Source organism: Strix uralensis, chromosome 5 (assembly GCF_047716275.1).
Source record: "Strix uralensis isolate ZFMK-TIS-50842 chromosome 5, bStrUra1, whole genome shotgun sequence".
Classification (NCBI taxonomy): Eukaryota; Metazoa; Chordata; class Aves; order Strigiformes; family Strigidae; genus Strix; species Strix uralensis.
In genome coordinates, this window is record NC_133976.1 from 77,505,947 (window position 1) to 77,520,493 (window position 14,547).

Below are 14,547 nucleotides of genomic sequence, written 5' to 3' on the forward strand. Positions count from 1 at the left end.
GTTATACAACACTATATTTATTATTACAAGTCACGTGACAGACTTTCCGTTTAATTTTCTCTTGCCACATTTCTTCAACTCCATTTATGTGTGGCCAGGCAGTGTGTCTGCAAACAGTGCGGTTGCCATCCCTGGCGCCTTCTGTGTGAGCCACTGCCTCCATCCGTTGGCCAGGGGAGAAGGGCTGTACTCTGTGCCATACAACACCACATTAGCTGCCACTTTCTAGGCTGTCTTACTTCACGAGGCCTGACAACACTCTTCTTCCACCCCAAGGCAGACTAGGTGCACAGCAGACCACCAATGTTCAAGCCACAGATCCACGGCTGTGGCTATTGGCCCTGGTGTGCCTGGCCAGGATTTCTGTCTTGCCCTGCCTGCATTGCATAGGGATACACGAAGCTTTGAGGGCCAGAGCCTTTCTCTCTGACAACACAGCACCTACTGTCTTGGTCCACTGCCAAGAACTGTCACAATGCATGTCATAAACAATCATGGATATTGACACAGCGTTGAAAAGAAAAGCATCCTAACCCAAGGATCTGCACACGCTCAGGGACCATTTGGTATAAAAAGTTGTGTGTTCCATGGCAGAGTACCAGTGAGGCAGATCCCAGTTCTGTTTCTTCCCTTTTCTTTACCCTGTCAGTAAAAATTCACTGAACTGCCTCAAATTTGGCTGTGGGTTTTTTTTTTTTTTTCTTAAGCATTTTACAGGGAATTAGTAATACTCACAGGCTATATGCCTAAACAGAGACCATACAATTATCTATAAATTCTTGGCATAAGACCATGCTTGTAAATAAATCACAGACGAGGAACTGAGTCTCCTTAAAAGAGCACTCCTAGGGTGTTGCAATGATAATTTTTGTGATCATAATGGAAGCTGTTACAGACAAATTAAGCAGTCTACAAAGGCTGGTGAAGAGGTTAATCAAGATGGTTCACCCTGGTCAAATCATATAAAGTGCAAAGTGGTATAATTAAACTCAAAGTCTCTACAAAGATCAGCACTATATCGTATGAAGTTTTGACATCTCTAGAAATACATGATAGAAGTTTGCTAATGTCACATAGGAAACCCTATAGTGAAACTTAGAGCAGAAATCGTTAATTTCCAGACTTCAAAGGCAGATGTGTAGTAGATTGGGAGAAAATAAAATAGCTAGTTCAATCTGATTTTAAATAAGTTTACTTGCGGTCTGTATCTCTCTGGCTTCACAGGCATCTTATATAATCAAAACAGTGAATCTGGCTTCCTAGGCTCACCCACCTAGCTAGCTGTGGGAAAACCTTAATATGTATCAAGCCTCAGCCGTGGATTTTTTTTTTAATTATTTACCTTTTCAAAATAAGTTGAAGAAAATTAATTCAACTTTTCATTCACTCTTCTGTGCTGAAATGGACCAAGCCACGTTGTAGTAAACCGAACTTTTGAAGAGTATTGTCATGGTCCATTTGGATCTTTCAAATTTACAGGACAATGTACTCTGTAAATTAGCTTTATTTTATGAGCTCATTAAGACAGAAACCAACACAACAAACAAGGTCTCAATCCCCTTTGCACAGACTAGTCTACCCCATGAATCTACTAATTCATCACATAAGTCATGAGGTTTCTCACTTGCAAGTTCTCTAACTCATAACTTGCAACTCACAGCTTATAACTTGTAACTCAACTCATGCACTTACGACTAAAATAGTTACCTAGCTGGCAGTGAGAGTGCTCATCCTTCCTCCTCCATCACTGTGCGGGCATCCCCTCTATCACATCGGGAAACACAAAAGCCTCAGAAGTCCAGTTGCTGTTGAATCAGCTTCAAAAGCTTTTTGGTTAAACTGATATTTTTATATATTCCAGCCGAGAAGTTTGGTCTGCGTTATTTCCATGAACCAGCTATTCTGACAAAACTGCCAGACAACCAACAAGCAAAGATGATGGCTTCGGGAGACAGCAATCCGCAGGTGATAATGGCTGCATAATGGTGCTTTATCTCTTACCTGTCCCTCCCGAGCAGGAGTTGAGTGAATGGTCACAGCTGTTGATATTAAACTTTGTCAGGAATCATCAGGTGAGTCCCAAACTCTGAGAAAATCATCAACCTGGTTTCAACTGGTTTTGGAATCAAAGAGGATAATTCCCTCTATTGCAGCCAGACCAAAATTCTGTCTGGGAAAATGATAGCCACCATTTTGCAATACCTGATGAGACCAAAGTCCTTTTTGAAGTCATTGTTACTACAGCCACACCCAGGATTGGAAAAACTAACTGAGTTTTTGCTTCAAGTCTGAATAACATGAGCACATTTGGGGTTTTGTATGCATCTATTATACATCTGGAGAAATTAGTTGATGGCTGTGGCTATGTACTGCTATAAAACTGTTCCTGTATTATTTTATCACATCGCAGCTCAATTGCTGCTAGATTCGTTATTTGATCAGCTGTCACTTAATGTTTACATTTTGTCAACCATTTCATAAGATTTCATAAGATTGAACTTTCTCCTGAATGTACTACCACAGGCCCCTGACTGCTTAGTTCTAAACATATTGCATCCTAATGACCACGAGGAAGGACACCACAAACTGCTACAGAAAGAGCATAGAATCACAGAATCATTTAGGTTGGAAAAGACCTTTAAGATCATAGAGTCCAATTGTAAACAGAACACTGTCAAATCCACCACTAAACCATGTCCCTAAAAGACATGATGAACTCCATGGGAGTGTTTGCATAAGGCTGTAGTTTTGAGCATCTTCACCTGCTGCTGGTGAGGGCTTAAGAAGCACTTTATCCTTCAGTTCTTTCACCACTCTCTTTTCCACCACTGTTTTCTACACTCTGTGCCAGAATGGTTATTTGTGTGATGAACCATATCAGAGAGTTGATTGGACTGGAAAATAACTATTTAAGGAGCACTGAACCTAATGTGTAGCTGTTGTCTCAGACTGTTGGACTAATTTTACACCTGTGCTGCATAATGGCTTTGGCCATGATTATCATTCTCACTGACGTCCCTTTGCACTGCTGAAGTGATGCAGAGAAAACAAACTAGTCCTTTACTGTTTACCGTTATTTTCTGTTTGCTTATGATGGTGTGGAACTGTTTTACAATGAAGAATTAGCTTTTAGATATAGAAAGTAACTTAATTCTGTGTAAATGTTGACTATGACCAGGATAGCCACGCAGGTTACTTTGCCTGGCAGTAACCAAAATGCTGCCATGTCTGAATGCAGCCTATTCAGCTATAACTTCATGGAGACCAAATTAAAAGGTCACCTGTAAGGAAAGCAGAGTACAGTATACAAGAAAATACAACTACAGTATGTGCTACTTTTTCGCATGTAAGCAGAGCTTCTAGCCTTGCTGGCATGAGACTGTAACCCAGGCTCACATTCCCAGTGCTGCATGGAAAGTAAATATTTTTAATTAAAGTGCTTTGAAAATGAAAATACTTATTACATTGATGTCACAACTTTCTTATGTATAAGAAAGTTGTAATTCTTACTGCATAACTGGTATTTATTAACACTTTCTAATGTTAGATACAGTTGCCTGCAAAATATTTTAGTGCTTGACCATAAATGATGAATGGGTGACTATCACAAGCTCAAAGATTTAAAAATGTGTACTCTAGCTACATGCTACAGGAGTTTGCAAAGCCATTAACAGGCAAGGGAGGAGTGACTTGCTTGTAAAGACTTAGTTGTCTTTGGTATTTAAGATCCCCTTTCCAACCTGTGAAACTTCACAGGTGCCTCAGTAGACTGGTGACCTAAAACTGTTGCAACAGGTCGGCATCTGGGAGTGGAGATGGATGTCACTTTTCTGCAGACAGTAGAGGTGATTGACACAGTTTGTCAGTGGTTAGAGAGGACCTAACGAAGGGCCAGGGAGTGATGGTGGATGGGTGAGATCCTCTTTTGTAATCTGCATAGCACTCTCAGTGCAACACTCAGCTGCTGGCCTGCAGCAAGCCAAGTATGCTCTGTCCCTGCTTGAGAGCCAGAGCTATATGCCCGTGCCCACCCAAACCCCTTCACTGTGTGCTGGTTCTCCCTCATCATCTGACCTTGGGCTCAAATCAATCTGATTTCCACCAGGAAATCACACCTGGGAGCATGTGCTGCTTCTTAGCCAGCACAGCCAATTTGCACGTTGAGGCCAAGCTGGTGCTGAGTCCTGGCAGGAGTGATTTCACTCGCCTGGTGGGAGCAGAGCCATGGAGCTGAATCCATAATTGTTCTGCAAAGCTCAACTAATGGAGTGACCCTGAACAAGAGACAGGGTAAGAAGGACAGGTTTTGTATTTTGTACAAACTGGGTATCACTTGTACGTGGTCATTCTCTCATAGATTTTACTCATTTCGTACTGAGAAGCTTGCACGTGGTCTGTCCAGGATTATTTGCGGTGACAGAGGATGAGGAAAGCTAGTTATTTAGTTCTCATCCTGTCTTCTGGGTTGTTCTTATTATTGGCAACCACGTGGCTGGTTTTTGAATGTGTCTTTTACCTTTTAAAAGTTGACAGTGACTGAATCGTTTGTCTCTTCTGCTGTCCCACTTCTGTGAGTCACTAGGCAAAATTGCTGATTAACTCATTGTTCTTTTGTCTCTCTTTCTGGGTGTAGGCTGCTGTATTTGGGTTGCCCTTTGTTTTATCAGTCTGGGTGTTTAGAGAAACTACAGATAGTTGTGCTGGGGACTTAATGACCTACCACATTAAGTGTCATCAACACATGCTAATCTTTCATCTTTTCTTCTTCCACTTCTTCCTGTTCTCCCACCCCTGTTGTCCCACAAGTGGGGTCGTTTACCCAGTGTGCAATATGCCAATGTACACACAGAGCTGAGATATTTATTTATTCCATGTTTGCTCAAAGAGGTGTGCTAGATGGTAATGCCACAAAGCTAGCACACCACACCAAAGAACTTCTATGTATTTATACACTTCAAACTACACAAATACACATTTACTGTAATGACCACTGGTTAGTTACCTATCACTTTGTCCCTCACCGGTTAACAACATGCCTCATCTTGATTTAAAGTTACACGGTCTTTTAATTCTTCTGCAGAAACTCAAAGGGTGAAGGGGAGCATGTCTTCCTGGTCTTAAATTGAGTCTGTGGTTGCCATCTCTCCCAACCGCCTTTACCAGTTACTGTTGATTTTCAGTGACTTCGTGCTTCTCAGACAATCATCCAGCCTTCAGCACCTTCTGAGATAGGATGTTCCCCTCTTATCAACAGTCTTTTAGCTCTTCTTCAAAGGTACAGTTGTTAGCAAGGCCTGCATTGTTTATGCAAAGTTGGAGTAACTCACTCCCTTATCTCCTGGCTCCTTCTTTTGACTGCAACAGTCTTAAATCAGTAAGTGACCTTGTCATTGTTCTATTCATAAGTTCAGAATGAACAGAGTAGAAAATATCCTAGAGACACCACACCCAAACATTTCCCACTTGTGCTCCACCCATACCAGGGCTGACATTTCTACTAGAGCTCTTCACAGAATCATGTGCAGCAATTCTGCTTCTGCTAGGCTGGGATCTAATGGGTCTGGGGAGGCAGAAGACTGACGAATGTGCTTGATGCCATTTCCTGCTGCAAAAATTTCCTGCTGGCTATGGCAGTAACTCAAGCTTCTTTCAGCTGCACAGGGAGCAATGCAAATATAAACTTCTAAAATTAAAGATACCTCATGTGAATAGCAGGATCATGATAAGAGAAGCTCAGTATACCTCTGTCTTTTAGGGTGATCTCCCTGGCATTTGTACTGAGGAGTTCACCAGAACAACTTTAGAAATGTACACTTTTGTAAGATCCAGGGCAGCTTTATAACTCCCATGAGCTAGTGTCTACAGGCACTGGGGTGGCCATGGGTGTTAAGGAGGGAGCCATGGATGAGGTCAAACTTTGCCTGCTGTACAGCATCTTTCTAGAAGTGTGGGAGAATCAGCTGGACTACCTGCATCTCTTCCAGGCCAGGAGCAATGTCCCAGTGAGTGTATCAGCGTGGGAACTCACTTTGTCAGGAGATCGGTGATGGGCTGTGAACCCAGGAAAGCTACAGTAAGCAGGCTCTGCTCAAGGAACATGTTTTGTCTGGCAAAGAGGAGAGGCTCTCTCCCTACCATCAAGGAGTCAGGGCCCAATGGGATGCCATAGCTATGGCTATGGGAGGAGCAGGAATACCAGGCTGGCTGCATGGGATGGCCATATGCTCCATGTAGGCAAGACCACAGCATGACAGGGTGAAAGTGCTGGACCTATATAAAAATGACTGTACTGCTGTCGTTGCATGGGGCAAGGTAGCAAGTTAGGCATCTTCTAGTGGTAGCTGCCAGCTCTGGGCAGTGGCACTGCTCCCCCATTGTGTGCTGCAACCAAGTGGAGCAGCCACTCAACCCTCATCATACACCCCCAGCATTAACACGTGAGGAGCTGTGGGAGCAGCAGCTCCCGCTGGGCTGCTGATTCGTTTTGAAGGACCACTTCCCTGACTCTGATTACACAGTGGTCTTGTCTCCTTCAAGCAGGAGGTTTGGACAGGCAGTTGTTTGCTTTGTCCCCCTGCTGCCCAAGGAAATGTCTGGTCAGAGCTCAGGCTGCAGACGGCCCAGTGGGATAGACTTGCCCAAGAACAGTCAAGTGCCAAGATTCACTGGCTTGTCAAACAGCTGGCATGGTATTACTGCAGGAGAAGGGGAAGGGGTCCTGGCTTCACACCAGGGTGGAAAAGAAAATGGTGATCAGTCATTTCTTCAAGAAGAGACATAGGAATGCAGGTGTCCTGAAAAAAATCAGTTGTCATCTTGCACTATTCCCAACTATAAAAATAAGAAAAATTACTGTCCTTACAAGGAGGTTGGAGACATTAATTAATGTTTGTGAAGCACTAAGTACTATAGCAATAAATTACTTGGGAGATCCTATGAGGATATTACTAATTGTGTATTCAGGGCAGAGTTTGAATAGGATATAGTAAATAAGGCATGAGGCCATGCACTTAACAATGAGGATAAAACAAGCTAATTAATTTCTCATTAAATGTATGCCCTTCATGTGCACAGAAAGGCCAAAGGTCCTGTGTAAAAAGGTGTATGTTATCCTGTAATTAAAGATTTTACAGTGCATATAAGAGTTACAAGTTTAATTTGTCTGGGAAGCTTTAAATCAGACACTTCTTGTTCTCTGAGTATGCAACTTTGCAACCCTAACACTTTGAATGTAGGCCTTTTATGTAATTCAATAGAAATCATTTAAATATTGTGTTTCTCCTGCTTGTCTTGCCACAGCTGGCAGTGAGCTCCTTCTCCCATGCTGCCTTCACCATCTGGAACAGACTGAATAGCTTCCTGAGTTGTCTTAAATCCCATCACCAAATTCCATCTTCTGGGCCTATAATTCCTGTCCACCTTTCTCATAAAATAACCCTGTCTCATTTCTCGACCAAGCTTGGCTCCATTAAACTTATGTCACCGTCAGGTCTTGCCTTTCCTTCTCTTTTCTTTGATTTGATGTTTTATACCATATAGGCATGAGTCCATAAGACGATCCATACATCTGTCTGCATTTATTAATATAAAATGAGACCATTAGTGATTTAGTATTCTGAAGTTTTCTGTGTCAGATTAATTAGTTCAGAGAAGTGTTTAGTTCAGTCTAAATTAGGTTTTAATGAAATAGCAGCAAACTGACTTACTATATATGGAAACTCAGACTGACTGTTCTCTTTCTAAAGAAATCTGAATTCCAGTACCCTGCTGAAAATAGTAAAGATAAATAAAAAGCAGAGAATCAGATCACATTCAATTATCATCCAGAAATAAAAAGCAAATTAATGTTTCAGTTTTGTATTGCAAATGTATTATAAATACAGTCAAGAGGAAATAAATTTCCAACAGTAAAATGGTTGCAGAGCAAATGCAGTACTGGTACTGGAAGAGCATTCATCTCAGTGCCTTTGCATTTGTTTAACATGTACCAGCTGAATTTGGCCAACGTATTCTGCCTGTGAAACAAAAAATGTAAGGATTTGGAATAAACAGTGGCACAATGATCTCTCTGACCAGTACTTTAAATAATCACTTTTTAATATATGGTAGAAATAACAAGTAGTGCAGGGGAAGTTTTGACATGGGCATCAGCAGGCAGTGGAGATGGCACTTGGTGTCATTTGCCTTGTGCTTCTGCTTTTAATATGTTTTTTCCCTAATTGTTCTAGTGGTTTATCGCTTTACAACTCTTCTCCACCACTACTTTATGAGATAATACTTGGTTTTGTTTTCCACAAAATATAAATAATCAAGTATGTTGGTTCTTTGTTGTCACTCTGAATTTTTCAAATTGTCACCAACGTGATTTTTCTTTGCTTTGAAAAAGGCTGGTACAGTGATGCTATTACCTCCACCCTCCTGAGCCTCCATAGCTTTGCAGAGATCACAGATCAAAGGCTCACGCCTGTGTTTTTCCCTATGACCAGAGAACCACTGATTCTCTGGCCACTACAAACTCTCCTAACTGTGTTTTAGATGAGATTCTCAACCTGAAAAAGGACAATCATTCATGTACCATGTGAATTCAAAATTCAGTTGTATGGTATTCACTGTGTTCTGCAAAATCTCTTTAAAAGAAAGTAACATTAAGACAGCATACAGATAAAATTTAAGAAAAGAAACCAACCCTTCCCTGCTGACAAGCTAATATGCATTGCTCTAAGAATTACAGAGTGAAGTAAAATTATTTTATTTCCTTCTTTCATCATTATGCCACAGTACTAATTATGCTCCTGGTGTTCTAAAGTCTGTAATGCTATTTCCTGCCACTGAGTTCCTATTTCTTTATTAACTTAATTTTTTAAACACATGCTTTATGCCTCTAGTAAGGACTTGGTGTCTATCATTTTACAATGACACCAGTGGGTAAGCCTTCATCCAGTGCGAAGATAGAAATGGCAGAACAATGACTCTGTAGAATTGAAACCGTAGAAAAATGATTAATATTTCCAGGATGATCAGCATATGCTGCTACAGAGTGAATATGAAATCATCACATTTTAATATGGAAAACTGATGAAGTCTAGAGCATAAATAATACAAGTTATGCAAGGATATCTCTGCATGTATATAAAAGACTGGTGTTTTTCAGTGTATGGAAGGCACTATACATCCTGAAGGATAGTTGCTTTGCTGGAATCACTGCTTTGCATAGACTTCAGTAAGAGTGACGTTTCATTTGAGACACAATTTCCATCTGACTTCAGAAAGAGCTAAGGAATTTCAACCAAGAAACAAGTACATCTCTGATAAAGATGGACCCACTGCCACAGCTCTGACAAGCTCAAGGTTTAATGTGGAACAAAGGGTCGTTGCTGTCTGGTCTGGGAAGTGTTAGCAAACTGCACGTAAGCATAGGCAAGCTTAATAATAACCAGTTCCAAGGTGCTTTCGAATCACTGGTAGAAAGAGATGTATGAAATATGATTCTGTTCTTGTTAAGAATATAATAAAGTTATTGACATAGAGAATACACAGTTAAAGGATTAAACACCAAGGAGAAACCCTCCCTCATGGGAATCAAGCTTACACTAGTAAAGGGAGTGCCTTATGGCAATTTAGTCCAATGGCCAACTGTGATATGACTGCAGAAACCTTTTAAAGTAGTCCTTTAACATTCTGCCTGTGGCTTCTAGGGCACTTTTGGCGCTGGGGATTTCTGCACAGAAGCTGTCCCTGACACACCCCTAGGACAGGAGCTGCAAAAGGTGATGGCAAAGGGTTTGGCACTGCACTGGCTGTAATGCTTCTGGGGATGTGCTGGAGAGAAGACCTTGTCCAGGGAGAAGTGGTGAGTTACTGCAGCTCCTTTCCTCTATTTGAGCGAAAGGAGGCAAGCTGGGGACCAGGGCTGGAGGTGAACAAACGCTGAGCCCATTGGAACTTCCAGCATTAAGCCTAAGGCTCTGCTACTAAGGAATATGTTTATGCCTAGATTAGGTCTCCAAACACAGGATGCCTGTCATCAGTACACTTGCCTGGCAAAACTTAGTGGTGTGGTTTCCAACTATACCTCCATCAATTGTCACAGGTTTATTTGGAGACACTGTCAGACATAACTTTGAAATCTTTATTTCCACAGCCCTATTTTTCTCTCCATTAACTGACTACAGGTGCAATTCCTGATAAAGCCGGTGGAAATCATACCCAAATGTTTGGCAACGCAATCTTAGCCTGTTCACTTGAAGCCAGTGTAGCATTTTTCCAAGGTCTTTTAATCAACTATAATCAAGAAGCTGTTGTTTATGTTTTTAATAAGTCAACAGTAGACAGTTTTATTTTTAAGGAAAAACTTTTTTTTCCCCCCTCAGAAAAGTACAAAATCTTTGATATTGACTGAAGCAATGCATAAGTGAGGCAGATCATGGCAAGATTTTGTTTGAAGAGCTTTGTCACTGTCCTTCCTGTCCTAACTGCTACCCTATTTAAATGTTCCTGTGTGAAGACCACCAAGTTAGACAAATTATTGCAGTGATTTTGTCATACAAGCAAGTGCTTTAGGGTAATTTAGATCATCAGAATAATAACTCATTTTTTTCCACATTTAAAGATATTTTGTATCTTACTTTCTGTCCTGTTGCTAATTATTTTAAAAGGGGCTTTGTAATAGAAAAGGAGATCTGTCACCAAACCAGTCACTTTTCTGGCATGCTACACTGCAAGTAATGCAATTGCTTAAATAAAAATGGTGCAGCTTTAACATCATAATCTAATCATTCATTTCTCTGCCTTTCATTCTAATAATGTAAGACATAATGAACTCTTGGTAGATATAGTAATACCCCATAAGTATTTCTGCAGGATTTATGTTGTCATTTAATATTATTTCAAAGAAAGCAGGACAAAACAGAATTCTTGCCATTTTGCTCAGTTACTCATTTTGTGATTTTTACGTTCTCCCACTATCACTGAAAAGAAACGATCAAATTAACCATTTTAACAAGCATTTGCTAGTTGTGCATACGTACCATTCATTTAAATGACTTGTGAAATCAATCAAATAATGGGGCCTAGTCTCCTTTCCCTGAATAATGACTTCAAGGAAGATCCACGTCCCTCTCAGGGAAAGAATGGATAGCTGGGAATGCTCAGAGGAATAAAAGGGTTTAAAGCACGGCACATAAAAGGCTGAGTAGAGGAGTCTTTGAAAATAAATGCAGGCTTCAACAAAAGATGAGAAAGAAAAGGGTACAGAGGGAGCAGGACTTGGCGGAGATATGGGCAGTGCATACAGAAGAGGCTGCTGAGGCAATGCATAATACCCCAATCTAAGGGTGAATGAGCTGTAGGTGCAGGGTTGTAGGCAGAAAAAAATACATTTTCATGAGGGGCACGGGATGTGCAGAGGCTGGCTGTGGCTAATGGGGGAACGAAGAGACCTGAAAAGGAAGCCAGTCTGGAAAATGACACCAATTACCTCAAAGTGAAGTGTTTATATTTCCACTAATATATGATGAGCTATAGCTGAGCCACATAATAATATTCTTAAAATGACAGAAATTATAACAACTGACAGAAATTATAACAACTCTTTTCCCTTTTCCCATATCTCAGATTTAGATCTAACTGAAAATAAAAAGGCACCTGATTTCTCATCAGTCCGGAGTGAAACAAAAATCATAATATTGCCTCACAGTTACACATCTTCCATCTGGGTTGTTTGCATTTGTAACAAAGTCACAGTGGAAGATTGTCTTAGAGCAGGACTGGAGTAGGCTGTAGCGTTTCCAGTGAGTGTTTACATCCACTTCTCCAGACAACAAGCAAACACAGAAGTGATCAAAAAAGATGGTAGGTAAGCTGCTGGCTGCTATCTTCTTAAGTTAGCATCCTCTGAGTTCAAAAGACAAAAGAAAATAATATTATTTTTAGCCATTTTTTCTCAGTTTTTGTTATCAGGAAGCTGTTGATAGGTTAAACATGTGAAAAGGAAGACAGCAGGACTTCAGTGAAGTAACAGATTTGAGCTGTTGTAGCTGAAAGAATGATTTGACATAACATGGTTAACATTTTTAATTGTGTCAGAGCTAACAACTTTATGGAGATGTGCTAAAAGATCATCACTGCCTGACAAATTTCCGATAATGTATATTCTGCCACTTCCAATTATTCAATAGCAGTTGAGTCACAAGACTTAGTCATGGATATTTGGTAGTACTCTCCATCTGAGATTACCTATTGGACTAGATCAGTCAAGGGTCTGACCCAGTATTGTAATGGCAATGTTTTAAGCTCTGTTTTTTCTAGGAGAGTTTGCAGTGCGCTGGGAAGATCTCGTTTGAGCAGTTGGATATCCGTGGCCTGGAAGAGTGTAAAAATGCCACTGTCCTTCTGTAATACATGTTGAGGTTCAAATATTGCAGTGTTTTCTGAATATAGGATACAAATCTTAAAACAAGTTTAGTGAATGGGACTATGTTGATCATGGCAAGCAGATAGGATAACCAGTGGCAAGTGTGAGACTTTTGGATGATGAAGGGCATCATTTAGGTTAATGGTTGGATTAGATGATCTTCAAGGTCTTTTCCAACCTTGATGATTCTGTGATCATCAAGGTCCTCTTCTGTGAGTTGGTGCCGTATTTTCACCATCCTCACATGAGATTTCAGAGTCTGTAGCTGTGCCCAAGTGAGTGGCTGTCAGACTGTCTTGCAGCCTCTGACCATTACTCCTTGGTCACCAATCCCTTTGAGGTGGACAGGTCCATCACAGGCAGAGAGGTTATGGAGATTTCATCCTCCAAACCTTCTTTAATCCAGTAGTGCCCTGGGTGACATCTGAGAAGCTCTCCAAGCCTTTCGTCTCCATGACTTCCTAAATTGAGAGAGGGGCTCTGACAAGATTCACATTCTCCTTCTTTTCCCAGACTACTGCAGCTATAACTACATATATTGTAAGGCTTTGCTCAACCTCTAAAGGACATTTACGGATTTCTCAGCAGATTTTGGTGCAGGGACTCATGATGTGGCATTTTTGCAATGCCTGTAATGAGAAGACTGAAAAAGAAAAGCTTTCTGAAATGCTGACGTGTCATCTTCCTCTCTTCTGGGGGAAGGGATGGAGAGTTTCTTCACACTCTAGTGCACCCCATAAGGCTGGCCTGCTTTGTCCGCTCACTCCTCAGGGGCATGAAGTCCACCATCCCTTTAGTTTACTCTTAATATGTGGTCTCCAACCTTCTCTACCCTTTTTGCCCCTCCTCTGGTGGTGTGGACCTCTGTGGCTCTCAGGAAGTCATTGTGCTACCCCCTGTGCCATCACTGCTCCAGGCATTCTGCACTGGGAAGAGCCAGGGAGCAGCCGCAGCCCAGCAGGAAGGGCGATGGGCTGCAGGGTTTGCTGGCTAACAGATCTGCAAGAAACAGTGGGGAGAAAAAGCAGCAGGGCTGGGGAAACTTAATAAAGGCTGTGAAGGCAGAACTACGCTTGATAAGGAAACAGGGGGCTGGGCTGATTTGATTAGGTTCTGGAGGAAGGCAATGGAGTCCTTCAGCAAGGCGACCTTCTCTCCCCCCATTTCCCTAACTGGGGGCACGAGCTTCTCCCCTGCTTCCTGCTCCCCCCTTGCAATGAGCCATTAGCACTGGGGGGGCCCCACTCCTGCCATGCCCCTGCCTAGGGGGGACAGATGCAAAGTAGACACTAGACAAGGCTTGAAGGAAAGGCCGAGGATAGGTATGAGAAGAAGAAGTGTAGCTAACAGAAACAGACTGGCAAAAGCATTCATATGACAAAACATGTGACTGTCACAAGCCTACTGCTGGCTCTGCTCAGTGAGGAGGAGGAGCTGGGCAGGGGCTCACTGTCTGGCCTCAGATAACTGTGTTATCGTGACATGTCCCCATGTGCAGCTCACCCGGCCCTGGCAATGCGCCAGGCATTTGTACAGGCTGGGGCTGGGACATGAGGTTTCTGACGCATGCCATTTCTCTGCAGGAGACTTTTCCTACAGCTTATGGCTCCAGTGCATTTCAAAACACAGTAGTCCCCGTGGGCAGCCTGGTAAAATGTATCCCTTCTCCACAGCTTTGAGATCGGTGCTGTAATCCCACCAGAAATTTTACAGCTCCTCCATCCCCATCCCTCTATTTCAGAGACATTGTAGAAAAGAGGTACACACCTCCTGGGGTCAGAACTAGGGCTGATGGCAGAGAAGGTGGCTGGCATCTGCTCTGTAGGGGAGGAGACTGAAGAAGTGTCCCTGGATGTGCCATCCCAGGAGGCTGCTGTAGGACTTGGGGCCAGGGTGACAAGTGATGTCCAAAGGCTCACGTTCCTCCAGACTCTCCTACATGGGGACACTGAGATTCATGATGTGGAAATCCAAGGCAGATGTTGACTCAGTTGCATGCTCTCTCCCAAAGACTTTCTCAGGCTCCCTGTGCTGGGCACAGGACTGACTGTTGGTTATAGTTACTGGCCTGCAAGAAGACTACCTTCATATTTGACTTTTTAGGGCAGTTTTGTTCATGACTTCTTTTGTAGGTG